The following is a 16464-nucleotide window of genomic DNA, read 5'->3' on the forward strand; positions in this document are numbered from 1 at the left end:
AGTTAAGGTTCCAATTTTTAAATTGCCCTTCAATAATAAGGTAATAGAAGCCAACTCTTATTAAACATTCTGTGAAATGTCCAAAACATAAAAGCATTTTTACCATTATGCTCAATGGAAATTAATTGCATACTTTGAAAAACAGACTTTGACCAGTTAAATCTTAATAAATTATTTCCAAAGATAACAAAGTCAACTTCTTCCTTTTTTTGAACTTGCTAAAACATAGTTTATAGCAGGGGTGGGTTTCTACCGGTTCTGTCCACCTCTGTAGAACCGGTAGCTCTGAAGAGCAGCAGACATAGAACCGGTTCTATGTCTGCTGATGTTTTTGCCCACCCGCCCACCTGGGCTCTTACCTGATCTTTATTTCCTTATTTTTTCAACTTCAGCTGCCGTGCAAGGCACAGCTGCAGTTAAAAAAGCAAGAAAAAAGGGCTTTTTCAAAGGCTGCTTCTTTGCACGCAGCATGTTGATGACGATTTACAGGTGTGCACTGGCAGCGTGCAGGGGGAAGCACATCGTAAATCACCGAATCTCATAAATCACCGAACTGGTAGTTAACCCTGTCGGAACCCACCCCTGGTTTATAGTTTAAACATAATTTAAATTTCAGTTGATTCCCTAAAATCTACAAGCTCAGATACAGTAATGGCATCACAACTAGAGTCCAATTATCAAGGTTTTAAGTTAAAGAAATAATATAAATCAAACTTTTTGTTTAATTCCATAGATGTTTTCAAAGCAGTTTCCTCAGAACTGAATTGATCCAAAATGCCCAGTTTGCCCAGAAAATAGATTGATTCACTTTTTAAAATATATTGTCTTATGGCTGTAATCATTGGTAAATTTTAATTTCATAAAGGAACCAAACAATCATCAGCCCCAAGGCATAATCTGAACCTTAATAGCAAAATATGTTTCTACTATATTAATCCTGAAACAAGGTATGAGATCATGTAACTGATCAAGTATATATAAGTACATAATAATTGTATTATGCATGTATACATAGATCAATATACATCTGTAAAAGCCACAAAAGAACATAAGTAGTCATCCAGTAAGGATTTTTCAGGTGGTTAAAAAGAAGCAGAAGAAAATGATTTACTGAAAAGGAAAGTATTTATCATTCAAGGTTGACAAATTATTTACACAGATAAACAACAATTCTAAATGTTTAAAGCAAACTGTAAATATCTAATAGTTATAGGAGCGGGGAGTGAAGGGGAAAATGCACTATTGAATATTTCATTTTACAATTACACTTTAATTATGTTTTTATCTTTTGGCATCTCTATTTTTTATCTACTTTTACAGAGTACCTAAACAAAAATAAAACTCATCAAATACTTTTAAGAATAAGTAAAACAAAATAAGTATAGCATTTCTTAAGTTGAATATGCATAAAAACCATAGGAAGCTGGAGCTAACTAATGATTTATGGCATCTTTTGATAATAATGCTTGGATTTGTTTGTTCCCCCTTTGCAAATAAATGCATTGCAGTACTGATGCATTTTTACAGCCAATATTCTTGGAAAAGAAAATAAATCAATTATTTAAAACTGTAGAAGTGGATATGAAAAGTGAGATGTAAGAATGTATGATTTATAAAAAATAAAAGCAATCTACTTTTTAAAATGCAACATATCTGAAAAAGTGGATAATTTTTTCAATATCACTCTTTTTAAAAGCTAGTGATTTTTCTAACTTGTTTTCTTCTATATAAAGATTTTAAATATAAATCTGAAAGAGACAACAACTTACCCTGCAGTGGTACAAACGTGTCTTTTAGTTTAATATCAGAAAGGCATGAGAATGACATTTGTGGTAACAATATGTATTTATTTGTTACCATGTGTTTCCTGTTCAATTTTACAGGAAAAGAAATTAGATTACTTATGCATCTGATTTACCATTAAATATCCCTAATTGGATAACACAGTTAATTGTGGGAAATTATGTTTGTGTGTGTTTTGGTACAGCAAGGATTATCTATGCAAAATTTTGGATAAATGAAAATATTCCATGAGATAAGGAGGTAATCAGAAAGTTCCTAGAATGTGCTGAGATGGATAGACTGACTTTAAAAAGAAAAGAAAAAGAAGACTCAGAATTCTATTTGATATGGAATAGATCTTATGAATGGCGTAAAACAAGGGGTAGAAGTTACAGGAAGAAAAATGATGAACGTTTTTATTAAAAACAGAGAAGATATAGAACTATAATTACTATAAATATTAAAAATATGAATGAGTTAAATACAAAGAATGGGAACTGTATTGTATGGGAATTGTAGTATTACTAGAGCTTAATTTAGTTGTTATATTAATAAATGGACAATATTTTTACAGTATTAGCTATATTTCTTTTTTCTTTTTGTAAATAATATATCCGGACACTGTATTCAAAAAATGTTTATCAATAAAATAAAAATATAAAAACAATTAAGCCCAGAGAGCACTAAAGACTCCATTTTCAGTTTGCAACAATTTTATTAAATTTTATTGAAATTTGACACAATGTTGAACTGTTTGTTTTATGTGCAGTTTCATAAAAATTCTGTGCAGATTATATAGGACAAGCATAAGAAATAATTTCGGTGGTACATATTTTAAAAGCAATCATGCTATAGGCAGTAAGACTGCTATGGTAGAAATGTTCAGAAACAAAGCCTAAAATATCTGAAAGATCTGGGGGTTTGAGTAGTATCTGAGTGTTGAATATTCCCCAAGTCACTTGCATAAATGGAGCTTCGTGCATACCCACTTGCCTCCTGCTCACACAATTGGAGCTGCACGTGCACGCGGCTTGGTTCCGAATGGATTGTGACCTGATATTGGTCTGCAGCCTGGGAGTTGGGACCTCTGGTGTAGGAAGCTTAACAATCTGCTACTTTTTTGCATATATTTTTATTTTATTAAAGACAAACACAAAATACAAAACTCCCCCCCAAAATCCAAATCAATTTGCAAATTATTGATCTGTCTTCTGTATATCATATTAGTCACAAAATAATTAACAGGAAGAATAGTGCTACTAAAAACAAAATCAAAGTTTCAGAATGCTCTATTAACAAACTATTGTAAACCACTCATAGGATGGTTACCACAGCATTTTATCTATCCCAAGTTATCCTAAAAGTTATAAATAGTTTGTTATGGATCAAATATCTATGTTTCTTAATGCCATATCTTATCAGTTGTTCAATTAAATATAATTGACCCAGTCTCCAGAATATCAAAGTCCAAATAAAAGTGGTTATCAGTTAACTGTAATAAATCCACGAATGAAAGCAAATATATGTGTCCCAGGATAATTTTACAGGATCTAATCTGGGTCAGAGGTTTGTAGTCTTCCAAGCTTTTGGACTCATGCTGGAGCTCATCCTCAGGGAACTTATCTTTACTAGAATATATGGTTGGGGCAGTGGTGGGATTCAAATAATTTAACAACTGGTTCTCTGCCCTAATGACTAGCTGGGTAGGTGTGGCTGGGTGGTCATGTAACTGGGTGGACATGGCCAACTCGACATCATTCACGTCAAGGGGCACTTCTCGCCTGGCCTCACGTGACTGTGGGGATGCTACAATAGTTGTAAGTGTGAAAAACGGTCATAAATCACTTTTCAGTGTCATTGTAACTTTGAATGGTCACTAAATGAACTGTTGTAAGTCAAGGATTACCTGTACAAAAATACAAAAAGCTTCTTTGCTTGCCAAAAGCTGCCCTAAATAACAATTGTTAGATTAAAAATACTTGCAAGCCGGAGTTACAAATCAGGCAGGGTGCCAGAGCACCTTAAGGAATTAAAATAGTTAAAATGCAATGATAACTATCAGCAGCCAACTCTTGCTCATAAAGTGAAACCCTTTAGCAGAGAGAAGCAATCCTTAGATCCATTTGCACCACTTAAAAGACACCAGCTGGGCTCACCTCACAAGATATCCTAAGGAAATCATCCAGATTTAAAGAAAGATCACATGCCCCCCAGAAAGGCAGTAAAAAATTCAGTGCCAAGCTTGCATCCTGCCTCTTGGAAGTACACCCCAAAAGGACAGTGCCAGGAACCACTAAAGCAATGATAGAAATGATTCCCAGATAGAAAAACCATGAGGCAGGAAAAAAATTCAAACACAATACAAATAATTAAATCACAACAATAGCTGTTGCTTGTTAAACCAATTATCAGAACAAATAGACACAGGAACTAGCCAGATTTCTCAACCCAGTTTCTTTACAGAGATTAACTTTTTTCCTTCTAAACAAAGCTGAATAGGGAAAATTATCCCATCAATAAAGACAGGATTAAACGCCACTGAGCACAGAATTAAACTTCACCAAAAACCAGTTTTAGACCAAAACTCACAAAGGATATGTAAACTCACGTTTGAATGTCAATCTTTCTAGCTAGCCAAGAAGCCTTGCTGAATGTCACTCATCTTGGTTCCTTGTCATTAAAAGCTGCTTTCTGGCAGCTCTGCTTCATTATTTCTTCAAAGTGTTGATCATAGTATTCCAGCTAGACGTACTTCCAGGGAAGTATTTTCTCCCAACAGCAGTGTAAAAAGCTTAAAACAACCCTTCCCCTTTAAGAAAGTACCAGCAAAGAAAAAAAATTTCCAGAGAAGCTCCAGAGACAGGAAGTCTAGGTGTACTGCCAAGAGTATAATAAAGGTTAACAGAGAGGCAGTTGCTGTAAGCAGGGCAATAAAGATTAGGCTAAAAACAACAGCTGGTGATTTTAAGTTTCCTTCCTGCCTTCCTTACAGGATTAGCCCTGTAAAGTGGGGAAAAAAAACAAAAGGAGATTTCTTTCAATAACTGGTTCTCCGAGCTGCTTAGAAAGTTAACAACAGGTTCTAGCAAATAGATGAGAACAGGTAGAATCCCACCCCTGGCTTTGGGCTGCTGAATGTGTCATATTTATGTGGTGCCTGATTTGGTATGGCTTCCTATTGGTGATTGGTATGTTGATGGCCAACCATTGACTGTGCTGCCAAGTCCTTGGCTCCTATGTACCTGATAACACTGGTAGTATATCAGCATTCCTATTGGCTGACAAGACACCTGTTTTTCAGGCTTGAATCATTTCCCTGGCTGTCTTTGTGTCTGTTTTTGTTCCACTAATATTCTTAATAGCTGTGAAATTGAATGTATATCCTTGTTCATTGCAATGTGAGACTAGCAACAAATTCGGGTCTTTGATTACACATTTGTGTTCTTGCAGTCTGGTGGTTAGCATCCTCCCTGTCCATCCTACATAGTCACAGGAGAATCAATGCAGAGGATCTGGTACATTACATCAGAAGTATCTCTGATTTTCCAAACAATCTTTGCAAAGTTTTATTTGTCCTCATATGGTAGCCTCACCAAGGTACTACATAAATATGATAGAGCAGCCTAAACTACAATTCCGATAGAGAGAAGTTCCCTGAGGATGGCCTCCAGCACTCATCTGAAATCTCAGAAGATTAAACCTCTGGTCCTAGTATCTGACCCAGATTAGATCCTGTAATAAATCCATCCCATCTCCCTCAATCTTCATAGGAAAAAGGAATTTGTTGCTTCCCCTTTCACTCAGAGTCCTAATATTGTAGGAATATGATAACTTAAACTTGGGAGCAATATATGAAATCCAGTCCTTTTGTGAATCTTTATCCAAATTTCCGTACCCCAGCATATTTTGCAGGATCATTATTATCTCAATAAATTTTTTAAAGAGAAATTCATAGTCCCCCACCCTCATTTCTTAGATTTCAGCCACTGTTCATCCATTTCTAAGTCTGTGAAACTTGATCAGGGAACAAAGAAGGGATGTTTTCTGTATGTTTCTCTATATTTGCAATCCCAGGTTAAAATTCAATAGAAATAAACTCCAGGTATTTTGCAGGTTCAAAAAGTACAGAAATCCTGTGTTGAGAGTCTAAAAAGTCTTCACACACACACACACACACACACGGAACAGCTGTAGTGTTTCCATACAGAGAGGATAGAGGTTATCAAGAACAACATATATCAAAACAGAAAAGATAAAACAATTTAGAGTCCAGCAAGGGGTTGTAATAAATCAGCATACAACTGCTAATTAACTTTTAACGCAGAAAACAAAATAAAACAAATTCAAAAAGTGGAAGTTAATTCACATATATGCTTCAGGAAATGAAACTGCTGACAGGAAATGTTATATGTCCAATGATTTTGATCACTTCCAGAAGGAATTCGAATCTTCAAGACCTCTCTCCCTTGCTAACTTGATCCACGATCATCCAAAAGTTGTCTTGGGCCATTCCTAAGTGACTCCATTTAAAACCAGAGAGCAGCACTGCCAAAGATCCAGCTTTGGCAGTAAAATTAGAAGATTGTTGGAACTTCTGGTTGCTCATCTGTTATTTTAGAGCGGAATCTGCAATTGTGCTTGCTTGTTGGAGGGTCCCAATTGGGACTGGAACCACCCTGGAGGGGTGGTAAAGAAAGGGGGAACTGCTTGGAGGATTGAAGGAAGCCGCATTTCCCCTCCCTGATAAGATAAAACCCATCTGAAGACAAGTGGCAGCAGTGATCAAAAATGGCCACCATGAAGACAGGAGGCAGTCCAGGAAATTTTAAGACTGCTGGAGCGGTGAAGTTGCGAGCAGAGTGTGAACCAGGACATTAAGGTATCCAGGAATTAAGAAACAAAGATGAAAGTGTAGAAGCGGTGATCAGAGAGAGAGAGAGAAGGAAATTGGAACTTATAAAACTGGCTTTGAATATTGAAACAAATTAATTTGGAGATGAAAATGCAGAGGAAAATATTTGATTACAAAAGGTTTGGAAATTAAATTGAATAATTATTGGACTTTTGGCAATAAATAGGCATAAGTAAATGCTGGAATTGAATGTGTTGAAAAGGAATAATAACTAATAATTGGAATTAGTGAAATTAATAAAAAAAATTATTAAAAAAAAAGGAAAAGTGAAAGAAAGGGTGGAACATGGAAATAGAACTGAGAATGCCACCTACAGGAAAAATTTCAGTGACTCTTTAAAAAGTGTTTGGTCTTTTTAAAATTGGAACTTGGAACTTAAAAGAAAATAAAATGAACTCCATCATAATAAAATTTAAAACCCTGAGAAGTGAAATTCTAGAATATTACAAAGGGAAAGATATTTGAAGAAATTGCTTTGGAACCACCTGGTGGCTTTGGGAAAAAGTTGGAAAAGAAACTAATAGAAGAAACCTGGAAACAAAGACTTATGGACATTGATTGTCAAAATTAAATATAAAAGACGCTGGTTGAAATACTGGCCATTTGGGTTGGATATAATTATCAAGGAAGGGTGGGAAGTAGCAACATACAAAATGGGAGAATTATTTACGGAAATGAGTCTGGATCTACAAGATATGAAGGAAAGGATGAAAGTAAACTTGGAAATGTGCAGCAATATACTACAAAAACTAGAAATGGTTATTCAGATTGAAGAAGAACAAAGAGAACCAAGGGGGAGGAGTTAAATAGGAAACCAGTCTTGAATATCAAGTGGAACAACAACCATTTAAATGGGGGGAATTAAAGTCAAAATTTTGTGGTTTGATATGATAATGAAGGAGGGAATGGTTCAGAAAGTTAAACAAAGGAAAGGGAAAAGACTTATTTACTTCAATTAAATATATATCCTTAAGGAAATAGATAAATTCATATATAAATATATTAATGAGCTGGGTGCCTTAACTATTTACATTAATTACGTGATTAAATAGGTTTGGTGTTTGCTGGTTAAACATACTGGTATTTACTTACTTGTATTTATAGTGGATTAACTAAATACATATTGGATTAATATTTAACTCTAAACCAGGGGTTCCCAACCTGGGGTGTTTGCACCCCCTGGGGGTGTGAGACAATATTCCAGGGGGTGCAAGAAAAGTCCAGGTAAATAATAGGATATTGGCTATATGTTGGCATTTTTATTTATTATTTATTTCAGAGGATGCGAGGTGCGAGTGAAATTTCTTTAGGGGTGCAGGTTGAAAAAAGGGTTGGGAACCACTGCTCTAAACCTTAGAATATTTGACCAGTTAAGAAATAGAAATAAGATCTGTCTGGGACTATCTATAATAGAAAACTCTTATTTAACAATACATGTATAAATACGTATACTGTATTTAAAGGAGAAGACAATACTAGGATAGTTCTACTAGGATAGTTGATGGTGGATTGGAGAGAGCTTTTAGAAATAGTTAAAATGGCAACAATAACTACAAATGTAAAATCAGGGAAGAAACCTACAACAGTGACATCTTCATCTCTGGGACAGAGATTGATTGACACAATGTTATTGGAGGAAAAGACAAGTTCCGCCCAAAGTTTGCAGGCAGTACAGTCAACACTTGCCATGATGCAGGAAATGATGGTAAAAACCCATGAACTGATAGTGAGAAATCACGAAGACATGAAATTAGAAATGAGAATGGAAATAGGAGGAGTGAAGAACGAGATACAAAACTTAGGTGGTGGAAAAGAGATTAGAGGAATCGGAACAAAATTGGAAAGTTTTATATTGTGAACTTTGGGATTCTGTGGTGCATATAGAATTTAAAAAAGCATTTTATTTGAGATTCCAGAATGTTGTTGAAGATAAAAAGGAAGATCTACATGAAATAATGGCCCTACAGAAAGACAAACAGGAAATTGAGAATGACATCGATGAGGTTTACAGAGTATACACGCATTTCATCCGAAGACACAGGCTACCCCGAGAAGTCCACATCCGATTCGTGAGAAAGACGATACGAGACATGCTATACGGCAAGACCAGAGATGAGCCACTGATATATAAAGATCATGAAGTGGTAACGTTGAAGCAAATACCCAGGAGAGTTAGGGAGCAAAGAAGGGGTTACCAGTTTTTGTCATCTAGTTAATTAAGAATGGTATATCGTTCAGATGGCTCACCCCAGAAGGGCTCCTAGTAGCATGGTAGGATAAAAAATATAAAATTGATACAACAGAGAAAGCACATCAATTTCACGAACAATATCTGGGACCTGAGGAAGAACGTGAAAGTGGAGAAGATTTAAATACAAGAAGTCAGAAAGAACAACTCTCTGAAGAGAAAGAACTTGCACCACAGTCAGAATCTCAGAAACTTAGAGAAGCAGAAGAGCACAAGAGAACCCAGAACAAGGAAAGAAACAAAAAACGCTCTACACAGACAGTAACATGAACAGAGAAATCATCTTATTCTCAGTTAACATAAATGGTTTAAACTCAACATTAAAAAGAAAACAGTCATTTGAAAAACTTAAAAAACCAAATGCAGACATAACTTGTATACAAGAAGTACACATCATAGATAAACAGGCAGACCTCCTAAAGGATACTAATTTGGGGAAAATGTATTGGACTCTTTCAAATCAAAGAAAAAGGAGGATCGTAGTATACATAAAAGATTGGCTGCAACACAAACAAGTATACAAGGATGATGAAGGGAGAATGTTATTTATAAAAATAATATTAAACCAGAAAAAGACTTTGTTAGTTACAGTATATGCCCCGAATGTAAATCAAAAAGAATTTTATGATAAACTCCGTCATAAGATAGTAGAAAATGAATATACAAATGTATGTATTGTAGGAGATTTAAATGCTTTTCAGACAAGGACAAAGACTATAAAAGTTTAATAATAATAATAATAATAATAATAATAATAATAATAATAATAATAATAATAATAATAATAATAATAATAATAATAATAATATAATTTTCTGAGGGAATTAAACTTGAAGGATGTGTGGAGAGAACTGTATGCAACCAAAAAGCAATATACACTGCTCAAAAAAATAAAGGGAACACAAAAATAAGACATCCTAAATCTGAATGAATGAAATATTATCAGAGAAGCCATAGAGATTGAAAAAAGACCTGAAAGCATGAATAGAAGAGATGATTCCACCAGACTGTCAATTATTTGGAAGCCTGCACTCACAAACAAAAAAATCTGCACACCACAAGCCAGGCAAACACCTGGGCACAAACAGATCCCCCTGATACCTCCAGCTTAAGCACACCACAAACAGGCACCCAGATAAAACCTAGCTTCCTAACAAATGATAGCCGTCAATTTACTCGGAGCCAAGCTACACTAAAAGCCTCCAATACAGGAACACAATGTTGCCAGCCAATCAAGAGACAAAAAAAGCCACAAAACAGACAGAAGATATTAGAAACACCGATCAAGCAGAACACAGCAAACTCCAAGACCAATAAACACAGACCAAGACTCCCAACCAATCAGGATGAAGAAAAAACCATTCTGGCACAGCAGCAGGCTAGCCCCAAATTTAAAACTGAAACCACTGTAAAAGTCTGACTCACAGATGAACACAATACAAAAGCCTGGTGATGGCAGATGAGATTCTGCCGAAACGTTGCTACAACTTTAAAAGCACAACTACAATGATGTGGGAAAATACCCGAACAAAGCTGAATAACATACATACATACATACATACATACACACACACACACACACACACACACACACACACACACACACACATAAAGGGAACACAAAAATAAGACATCCTAGATCTGAACGAATAAAATATTGTTATTAAATACTTTGTTCATTACATAGTTGAATGTGCTGACAACAAAACCACACAAAAATTATCAATGGAAATCAAATTTAGCAACCCATGGAGGTCTGGATTTGGAGTTACACTCAAAATGGAAAAAAGCGGAAAAAGCACTACAGGCTGATCCAGCTTTGATGTAATGTCCTTAAAAGAAGTCAAAATGAGGCTCAGTAGTGTGTGTGGCCTCCACGTGCCTGTATGACCTCCCTACAATGCCTGGGCATGCTCCTGATGAGGTGGTGGATGGTCTCCTGAGGGATCTCCTCCCACACCTGGAGTAAAGCATCCCCCCAACTCCTGGCAGTCTGTGGTGCAATGTGGCATTGGTGGATGGAGCAAGACATGATGTCCCAGATGTGCTCAATAGGATTCAGGTCTGGGGAGCGGGCAGGCCAGTCCATAGCATCAGTGCCTTCGTCTTGCAGGAACTGCTGACACACTCCAGCAACATTAGGTCTAGCATTGTCTTTCATTAGGAGGAACCCAGGGCCAACCGCACCAGCATATGGTCTCACAAGGGGTCTGAGGATCTCATCTCGGTACCTAGTGGCAGTTAGGCTACCTCTGGCGAGCACATGGAGGGCTGTGCCGCCCCCTAAAGAAATGCCACCCCACACCATTACTGACCCACTGCCAAACTGGTCATGCTGGAGGATGTTGCAGGCAGCAGAACGTTCTCCACGGCATCTCCAGACCTGTCACATCTGTCGCATGTGCTCAGTGTGAACCTGCTTTCATCTGTGAAGAGCACAGGGCGCCAGTGGCAAATTTGCCAATCTTGGTGTTCTCTGGCAAATGCCAAATGTCCTGCACAGTGTTGGGCTGTAAGCACAACCCCCACCTGTGGATGTTAGGCCCTCATACTGCTCTCATGGAGTCTGTTTCTGACCGTTTGACCAGCTACATGCACATTTATGGCCCGCTGGAGGTCATTTTGGGGGCTCTGGCAGTGCTCCTCCTGTCCCTCCTTGCACAAAGGCAGAGGTAGCGCTCCTGATGCTGGGTTGTTGCCCTCCTCCGACCTCCTCCACGTCTCCTGATGTACTGGCCTGTCTCCTGGTAGTGCCTCCATGCTCTGGATGCTACACTGACAGACACAGCAAACCTTCTTGCCACAGCTCTCATTGATGTGCCATCTGGGATGCGCTGCACTACCTGAGCCACTTGTGTGGGTTGTAGGCTCCATCTCATACTACCACTAGAGTGAAAGCGCTGCCAGCATTCAAAAGTGACCAAACCATCAGCCAGAAAGCATAGGAACTGAGAAGTGATCTGTAGTCACCACCTGCAGAACCACTCCTTTATTGGGGATGTCTTGCTAACTGCCTATGCTTTTCACCTGTTGTCTATTCCATTTGCACAACAGCATGTGAAATTGATTGTCAATCAGTGTTGCTACCCAAGTAGACAGTTTGATTTCACAGAAGTGTGATTGACTTGGAGTTACATTATGTTGTTTAAGTGTTCCCTTTATTTTTTTGAGCAGTGTGTGTGTGTGTGTGTGTGTGTGTGTATGTATATGTATATATATATATATATATATATATATACGTACATACATACGTACATAGCTTTTGGGAAGCAGTGTGGTTCCAAGTTTTTACATAAACATAAAATTAGATGGTTGTTGGTAAGAGAATAAAGAGGCTTTTACCATTCAGCAGCCATCTTTGGGGGAAATCAGCCAAACTGCTATTAAGGTGAAGTTGTGGACAAGTTTCATGTCACAAGTCATACACCATGGCAAAAGTGGTAATTATACTGCATCGGCAAGGTCTTTCCAGGCAAAGATTTCAAAGTAGACTTGGGTTTCAAGATGCGCTGTTCACGCTGTTTTGAAGAAACACAATGAAACAGGCAGTGTTGATGACCATAGATGCAGTGGTTGGCCAAGGAAACTTAGTGCAACAGATGAAAGATATGTTATGCTTTCTTCCTGTCAACATTGGAAAATGTCCATCAGTGCCATCAGCTGACAACTGGCAGAAACCTGTGGGACTCATGTATATCCATCTCTGTCCAGAAGAGTCTGGACAGAAATGGTCTTCATGGAAGAATTGCGGCCAGTAAACCATAGCTCCAGTGTGGGAACAAGGCTAAGCTACTGAACTATGCACAAAAATATAGGAAGTGTGTTGCAGAAAATTAGTAGCAGGTGCTCTCAACTGATGAGCCAGATTTTGAAAGATTTGGCTGTAGCAGGAGACAGTAGAGCAGTACAATAATGAGTGTCTGCAGGCAACAGTGAATCATGGTGGAGGTTCCTTGCAAGTTTGGGACTGCATTTCAGCAAATGGAGTTGGAGACTTGGTCGGGATAGATATCCTCAATGCTGAAAAATATAGGCAGATACTTATCCATCATGCCATACTATTAGGGAGGCATTTGATTGACCCCAAATTTATTCTGCAGAAGCACAATGGGGCAAACCTACAGCCAATGTCATTCGGAACTATCTTCAGCATAAAAAAAGAACAAGAAGTCCTGGAAGTAATGGTTTGGCTCCCATAGAGCCCTGATCTCAACACAATTGAGTCTGTTTAGGATTAGATGAAGAGACAGAAGGATTTGAAGCAGCCTACATCCACAGACGGTTGCCAGGGTGGGAGTGGATTCTCCACGTAAAAGCAATGCCCCTTCTCTAGTATGCCAATTGGAGGATCCACACTTGGGACATACCTGTCCTATGGGTGGGTAATGGTCTGGTCCTGATATATCTGTATCTGTATGCACCTGTTGGAGTACCCTCCTGCCAAAGGCAGTTTCAGCCAAAGCGAAGGTGTCCAATTTTTAGTGCCTTGTGAAAGGTAATGGTAAGGACCACGTTGCTGCCCTGCACATGTCCTCAATAGAGGCCTGCGTTGCCCATGCAGCCATAGTAGTTGTGCTTCTTGTTGAATAAGCAGTTACTTGTCTGGGTACCGGGGGAGCTTAATCCTCGTAGGCCCTGGTGATGCACGCCCTTATCCATCAGCCTATGGTTGATGATGAGACCTTGGTACCCATCGAAGATGGTTAGAATGACACAAACAGGGATTCAGTTTTTCGATGTGCAGAAGTTCTCTTGAGGTATCTGCGGAGTGCCCTCTTCACGTCCAAGATGTGCCACTTCTTCTCCAGATCATGAGATGACCATGGGCAGAAGTCCGGCAGTATTACCTTCCAAGCCCTATGGAACCAGGAGTTCACCTTGGGGACAAAGGAGGGGTTCAACTGCAGAACCACCCTGTTTGAATGGAAAGTACAAAGGTCCTCTCTGACTGAGAGAGCTGCCAGTTCCAATATTCACCTGTCTGAAGTGAAGGCCACTAGGAAGGCAACATTGAATGTCAGGAAGCACAGACCAGCTGTCCGAGGCAGGCAGGCTCGAAAGGTGCTGCAGTGAGGGCCTCTAGTACCTTTGACAAGTCCCAGGTGGGGTACCTGTGTACCACAAGTGGTTTTAAGTTAACTGGCCCTCTAATGAAGGTGCATGCCACTGGATGGTGGGTGAGGGATTCCAAGTCCCCGTAGGTTAGCACCATGGACAAAGCAGCTACTTGTCTGAGAATGGTGTTAGAGGATAACCCCTTATCAAGACCTTCCTGTAGGAAGTCCAGTATATGTGGGACAGATACTGCAGCAGGGTCAATGTCCTTCCTAGCACATCATTTGCAAAAAGCCTTCCAGGTTGAATTGTAAATTCTATTATTAGAAGGTCTCCTGGAGGCCTAGATCGTCTGTATCACCTTCCTGGAGAAATTGTCCTTCTTCAGGATACTCCTCTCAAATGCCAGATGATCAGTTGGAGCCACTGAGGCTCTGGGTGGACCAAGGCCTCCTCGCTGAGGGAGATCTTGTCCTGAGGAATCCTCCAAGGGCAAGATGCTAATAGGCTGACCAGATCTGCGTTCCATGGCCATATGGACCAATGGGGAGCCAGAAGTAGGATTTCCGCCCTCTCCAATATCACGTTCCTGATCACCCCCGGAATGAGGGGAAGAGGAGGGAAGGCATACAGCAGTTCTCTGGGCCACGGACTACAGAAGATGTTGACCCCCTCTGTTTCCGGTGTCGCAAATCTGGTGAAGAAGCTGGGAATTGCGAGTTTGCCGGAGTGGTGAACAAGTCCAGGACTGAATGGCTGAATTTCTCGGACAGCTCCCTCAAGAGGTCCAGATGCAGGCACCACTCGGAACAGTCTACTGTGGTCCTGCTGAGCCAGTCTGCCTGCATGTTCGTCGTCCCTGAGATGCACTCCGCCTTGATGGAGCACAGGTGAGTCTTTGCCCAGAGTCCCAATTGTTCCACCTTGTGCATGAGGGACCTGGAGTAGGTGCCCTTTTGGCAGTTGATGTTAGCCTTGGCAGCTACACTGTCCTGATACAGTGTCCTAGAAGTAGCGGAGGGCCAAATGAACTGCTCGGAGCACCAGCCAATTTATATTGTTTCTCAGATCTACCAGAAATCCATTGTCCCTATGCCAATTGGTGCTGGCATCCCAGACGAAGAGGTCAAGATTAAATGGCTGGGCTCCTTGAACAAGCTTCCCCTGGTGATTGCCAGGGAGATCCACCATTGAAAGGACCTGAATACCTCTAAGGAGACCTGAACCCCGACACTTGAGTTGCTGTCTCCGGATCTCTGGTATGGGAGAGGAACCACTGTAAGGTGCTTGCATGCAGCCGTGCCCACAGAACTATTCCTATGCAAGATATCATCTTTCCCAGGAACTGAAAAAGGAGAACCAAGGGAACAGTTTGTTCCACTTGGATTCGATTAGCTAAGGACATGATGCTATTCTGGCATTCTTGGGAGAGGGAGACCTTGCATAATCTGGTATCTATCACCATGCCTAGATGTAACAGGTGGGTGGATGGGACTAGGTGACTCTTTGTGAAATTGACTGAAAACCCATGGTCCTGAAGGACTCAGATCATGGTCTGTAGGTCCTCTTGAGCCTGAAGGTAACTGTATTAGGATGTCATCGAGGTAGCACTGTACGCACATTGGGATTGCCCTGAGCTAGTGCTTCCAACAACTTGGTAAATGTCCTGGGTGCCAAGGACAAGCTGAATGGTAAGGCTCTGTACTGGAAGTGGCACCCTGCATAACAGAATCTGAGATACTTTTGATGAAATGGAAGGATAGGGACAGGGTGGTAAGCCTCCATCAGGTCTATGGACGTCAGGAAGTCGCCTTCCCTGATGCCCTCCAAAATTGACTGAAGTGACTACATCTTGAACCATTTGTAGGTCAAGTGGAAATTTAATTTCTTGAGGTCCAGAATTGCTCTCCACCCCCCACCCCCCGAGGTCTTTGGAACTATGAATAGAATGGAATAGTATCCATGCCACTGTTGGTCCTCTGGAACTGGCTCGATGGCGTGGATCTCCCAACAAATGTTGGATTGCCATGTCCATGATGTTGTTTTTGGAGACCGGGCAACAGATAAAGTATTTCGGGGGTGTGGAGAGGAATTCTAGAGTGAGGCCTAGCCTCACTGTGTTTAGGACCCAAGAATCAGTTGTGATGTTTTTCCATTGTTCTGTAAAGAGGGCTAGGCATCTGCCAATAGGAGAATCACCCTGGCAGTCACTTGGAGCGGCAGAAGGTGGTAGCCTCCTGACCCACAAATGGTCACTTGACCTGGAACTCTTGTCTGGACCTTTCCCTAAACCTTGATCTGTCCAGTTGGTGTTCAGGTCTCTGTGGGTAGGGCTGGTGGAATTGAGCATTGTCGAGGCCGGCATCCGTCGGCTAAAAGGACTGCCGACGCACATATGGCAAGGGGCAGCAATCTGCCTGCCTGGCCACAGAGGTCAAGATCTTCCGTCTATCCTTGTTTTCAACAA

The 16464-nt window shown here is 40.0% G+C and overlaps 1 protein-coding gene across 12 annotated transcripts in view; it reads left to right on the forward strand.

Moving 5' to 3' along the window:
* The window catches only part of FYCO1 (FYVE and coiled-coil domain autophagy adaptor 1), a 290511-nt gene that overhangs the window by 260027 nt on the left and 14020 nt on the right, over positions 1-16464 (forward strand). The window lies entirely within an intron of this gene.

Source organism: Pseudonaja textilis, chromosome Z (assembly GCF_049901715.1).
Source record: "Pseudonaja textilis isolate UNSWEBS1 chromosome Z, rPseTex1.2, whole genome shotgun sequence".
Classification (NCBI taxonomy): Eukaryota; Metazoa; Chordata; class Lepidosauria; order Squamata; family Elapidae; genus Pseudonaja; species Pseudonaja textilis.